Below are 5,428 nucleotides of genomic sequence, written 5' to 3'. Positions count from 1 at the left end.
AAACCAGCTTCTGGGGGGAAGAGTCTACTTAAACAAGGAGGAAGAGTTGGGCTCCTCCCTCTGTGTATTGGCCCTATGGGATGCCTCGTTCTCCACAGCAGCTTGGTTTGGAGGCAAGAAGCCATGATCATTCTGGGTTCTTCTTTTGGGCCATCTGTCCCAGACCTGTCCTAGGATGCAGAGAAAGAGATGCACAGCTCTTTCCTGAGCCACACTTATCCAAGTTTGTTCCCAGGGATGTTTTATTCCTGTAGTGTTTTAGAGGCTGGACCCAAATCAAGTCAAAAGAAACAGGTATTTTGATTTCTTTTTTTTTTTTTGATGGTTTAGTATGGTTTATTAAGTTGTGCCTTAGTACAGACGCCGGGGCTTGCCCATGGTACTCTTAATGTACAAGGCCCTGACGTTCTGCCAAATTTTCTTGAGCAATGACACCAGGAAGTTGACAGCTAAGTGGATGTTGTACACAAGCTCATCATCTGTCATTTTCACGTGGCCAACAGCCACTGCCAGACACAGCACCTTCTTCATCTGGAACTTGATCGTGGACTTCATCAACTTTGGCCACCATGTTCTCATTGTGGATCGGCAAGGAAGGGAACTTGCCAGCCTTGTTCAGGCCTGGGCCTGGATTCGGGGGATCTGCTTGATCAGAGACTCTGAAGCCAAAAAGGCATCATATTTCTTGGCCAGCTTCTTGACCAGTTTCTTATTCTTGTTGAGTTTCTTCAGCGCCTCAATGTCCATCTGGGGGATATCCACAGCCTTGGCCTCATCAAAGTGCTGCTGGTCCCCCAAGACACACATGGAGAACTTGGGGCGGGGAGTGGACTTAAGCCTGATGGTGCCCGAGAAGCATTTGTCCTTCTGAGGGTCATAGTTCTGCAGGTTGATCTGAAGCTCCGCTGTCTCCAAAAACTTCCTGCACGTGCACTGGTTTCCGTGCAGGACTTCCCACACCGCCTCGTAGAGTGTGTCGCGGGAGACTTTGCTGTTCATGGTTCCCTACACCGTGATAACCAGAAAAGTTTAATTTCTTAATCCTTGGTTACTTAGAGAGGAATGCTCAGATCATAGGTCCGTGGCTTCTGGTCATGTCAATCAGTCCCCTCATGTCCCCTGTGATAGGCCAATGGAACTCCCTGCTTCAAAGTCTTCAGTGGGCTCCCAACCCTGAGGATAACAACCCCAGCCCCCACCCCAGCCTCTCCCTCCTCTGCCCTCTGCAAGTTGTCCGCCTTCCCTCCCAGTGTCTGCTCAGCCTCACTGCTGGTCCTTTCTTAAAGCATCTCATGTCCCCAGAGCCTTTGCTCACACTGAACTCTGCCAGGAATGTCTCTCCCATCCATTTTTCTTCTCTGGCCTCTTCTTGGTCTTCAGATCTTAGTTCAATTGTTACAGACCCAAGAAAGCTGTGCTTCCCAGGGTCAGTTCCCTTATTACAGGGACTGCGTTTCTCTCCACCTTCTTACATTGGCAGGAATCCAGGGCTCTTCCTGAGGTGGACTACTGTCTGTCTCTCGCTCCCTGTGAGCCCCAGAGGATGGGGGTCATGTCTGCTGTGTGAGCCTTGGGGTCCCAGATCCAGCTATGAGCCCAGCAGGTCACACACATGGGAAGGTTAGCGACGGACAGCAAGCAGGCCAGGGCTGGTCATCACAGCGGGGAGAGGCTGGTCGGCTCCCTGCACCTTGGAACACACGATCTTACTGAAGCTTGGCATTATCTTCACAGGAAGGCACTGACCTCCCTCTTTACTGACCGGGAAACGGAAACGCATAGAACCTGGTCATTTTGAGAAGGCCACAGATGAGAAAACAAATATACGAGTGAGTGGCCAGGAAAAAGGAAGATCAAGGGGCCACTGAGTACCATCTTTAACTCATGGCACAACCCTGAATAAGGAAAGCAGCCTGATTCCATCCTGCGTGCCCAGGATGGTGGGCATTAGGATGGTGGCAGATACATGGGGCCTTGCAAATAGGAAGCCCCTGCTTTTGGTTTAACAATCTGTCACCATCTTGGAATTCTTAAATATTTTATATTGGAGTATAATTGCTTTACAATGTTGTATTCATTTCTGCTGTATAACGAAGTGAATCAGCATATTCCCTCCTGCTTGGACCACGCCCCCCTCAACCCCACCCATCCAGGTTATCCAGAGCATCAAGCTGAATTTCTTGCGCTTTACAGAAGCTTCCCACTAGGTATCTGTTTTACATACTATAGTTTATATAAGTCGATGTTACACTCCCAATTTGTCCCACTGTCCCCTTCTTGTGTGTTTATTTTCACTGGGATCCACCAGTTACGTAGTCAATCCTAATAAGAGGAGATGGCCACTTTGACCAGGGTTGGAGATTCAAGTGGCTTCCCTGGTGGCTAAGATGGTAAAGAGTATGCCTGCAATGCGGGAGACCCAGGGAGATTTGAGAAGAGACAGAACGAAGATGAATGTCAGCCTGACTTGGTGGTGGATGGACTCTGAGGTGAAGGATGGGTAGGTGTGTTTTTACCTTTAGCGTTGCCAGCAGGAAATCAGTTCAGAGATACAAAGTGAGACTCCAAGCCTCTCTCAATAAGTGTCGAAAACGACACACACTAATTTTTTTTTAATCAATCTGCCTTAGTATAAGGTCTCCAAACCAGGATACTACCAAGAGTTAATTCCAACTTGGACCATAAAGAGAGATCTGAACCATAAAGAAGGCTGAGCACCAATGAATGGATGCTTTCGAACTGTGGTGTTGGAGAAGACTCCTGAGAGTCTCTTGGCCAGCAAGGAGATCAAACCAGTCAATCCTAAAGGGTATCAACCCTGACTATTCATTGGAAGGACTGATGCTGAAGCTGAAGCTCCAATGCTTTGGCCACATGATGTGAAGAGCTGACTCATTTGAAAAGACCCTGATGCTGGGAAAGATTGAAGGCAGAGGAGAAGCGGGCAACAGAGAATGAGATGGTTGGATGGCATCACCGACTCACTGGACATGAATATGAGTGAACTCCGGGAGATAGTAAAGGTCAGGGGAGCCTAGCGTGTTGCAGTCCTTAGGGCCTCAAAGAGTTGGACACAACTTAACAACTGAACAACAGTAACAAGCCCAACTTAGCTGACAACTGCATAAAGCAGGCCTGTCCTGGGCATGCCAGAGTGTGTGCAGTTGACTCAGACTCATAAAATGTTATACACATGTACATTATTATGGCTATTGCAAGGAAAATACAATTAGAATGATAATAATTTACACATAATTTTGTGACTAATAATATTCTGCCTTTATATTGCTTGCTTATTGTGACTTTACAATTTTATTCATTTTTATCATCACTAGTTCATCAAAAATGATTTCTGAAAACAGCTCACAGGCATCAGAGGCATGGAAAATGTCACATTCATGCTAATCTTCTGGTTTTTTTCCTCTCTCTTGTTAAGCTACCAGCCCAGGATATTTGCAGGGGGGGTTCTTTACAATGACACAGATTACAGAGCCACAATGACAATCTCCTCTTCTTTTACAGTCCTTACCACCTCTGACGATGGGCAGGTTAGGTTTTGAAGCATCTGCATGCATCACCACACAAGTTAAGCCACATATTTGTGTATTTGTTTTTCAAATCTTGAACTGCCTAAGAATTTAGAAAACTATTCCATTTGACCACATTTGGTAACATAAAGGAGTTGAAGTTTTATCCCTTGAAGAATCTGCTCTCAAAAGTCGAGTCTTCTTATCCAGGTGAGCTCATGGTAACATAGTTACAAGACGTCCAGTAAAGAATGACCGGACTTCCCCTGCTGCCCAGTGGTTAAGAATCCTCCTAACTATGCAAGGGACATGAGTTCGATCCCTGGTCAGGGAAGATTCCACACACTACGGGGCAACTAGGTCCATATGCCACAACTACTGAGCTTGCTCACTCTAGAGCTGGTGTTCTGCAACAAAGAAGCAACTGCAGTGAGAAGCTCGCACACTGCAACTGAAGAGTAGCCCTCACTTCCTGTAGCCAGAGAAAATCCACTCACAGCAAGGAAGACCCAGCACAACCAAAACTAAATAAATATTAAAAATAAAAGAAGAGTGAAGAGCCATCACTTGAGGCAGAGGAAATGGAAATTAGAATCGGAAAAAGGATTTTTCATAGGCTTTTTATGGAGAGAAACTCTTTGTGACCCCACGGTCTGTCCATGGAATTCTCCAGGCAAGAATACTGGAGTGGGTTGCCATTTCCTTCTCCAGGGGATCTTCCCGACCCAGGGATTGAACCCAGGTCTCCTGCACTGCTGGCAGATTCTTTACCATCTAAACTACTAGGGAAGTCCCTAAATAAAAAAGTAAATAAATATTAATAATAAAAGGATAGTCAAGAGCCATCACTTGAGACAGAAGAAGTGGAAATTAGAATTGGAAAAAAGGATTTTTTCATAGGCTTCTTATGGAGGAGAAACCTATGGTTTAGTCACAAAGTCATGTCCGACTCTCACCACCTTATGGACTAGCCTGCAAGCCTCCTCTGTCCATGGGATTCTCCAGGCAAGAATACTGGAGTGGGTTGCCATTTCCTTCTCTAGGGGATCTTCCCAACCCAGGAATCCAGCCAGGGTCTCCTGCATTGCAGACAGATTCTTTACGGACTGATCTACGAGGTGATGCCTGAATAGATCAAAGAAGTTTTTCTGAACTTTTTTTTTTTAATATTAAATTTTTTTAATTATAAGCTATATTTAGCATATAGCAAGTGATGGCAAATAATATAAAGAACAACACTGTCCCCAATCATCCGTACATTCATCTATTGATACGTAGTAGTCTCTATGTCTAACGAATCTTTATGTCTCATTTTGTAAATAAATTCATGATTACCAATAAAGGCCTCTTGTTCACTCCTTTCCCAAACATATCCTGCCTTCTCTCCATAAAATGAACCAGTTACCAAGTTAAATGTATTACTTACCCTTCTCATATGAATTGTACATTTTTCCCTTTTATCTATAATCACACTATATACTATTTGCTTCATATTCAACTTTATATTGTTTGCATCGTATAATACATAACATCCAGTAAATCTTCTTTTTTTCCCTTAAACAGCAATTTTGAGATTTCTATCCTGTTGTTACACCTATCTCCACTTCTTTTATTGTCACTGTTGTATGGTATTTGAGTGTATGAATATAACAGAATTTTAATAGTCTCCCCTGTTGATAGAGCTTCATATTGTTTCTATGTTCTTTTGTTAAAAATAAAGCCAGTGAAAATTCCTTTACTTGGTTCCCTCATATGGTGAGAGCTGCTATACAGTATAGACTTGGAAATGGAATTGCTGGGTTATAGAAATTTAATTTGCTGTTGAGTCTATTAAATTGTGTCCAACTCTTCTCTGACGCCATGGACTATAGCCTGCCAGGTTCCTTTGTCCATGAGATTTC

At 44.2% G+C, this 5,428-nt stretch overlaps 1 pseudogene; it reads right to left on the bottom strand.

The window, feature by feature from the left end:
• Positions 1 to 351: 351 nt before the first annotated feature.
• Positions 352 to 999, bottom strand: LOC136147420 (large ribosomal subunit protein uL1 pseudogene; annotated as a pseudogene).
• Positions 1,000 to 5,428: the final 4,429 nt, after the last annotated feature.

Source organism: Muntiacus reevesi, chromosome 15, assembly GCF_963930625.1.
Source record: "Muntiacus reevesi chromosome 15, mMunRee1.1, whole genome shotgun sequence".
In the NCBI taxonomy this organism is placed as follows: Eukaryota; Metazoa; Chordata; class Mammalia; order Artiodactyla; family Cervidae; genus Muntiacus; species Muntiacus reevesi.
This window is presented reverse-complemented; position numbering and strand designations above follow the sequence as displayed.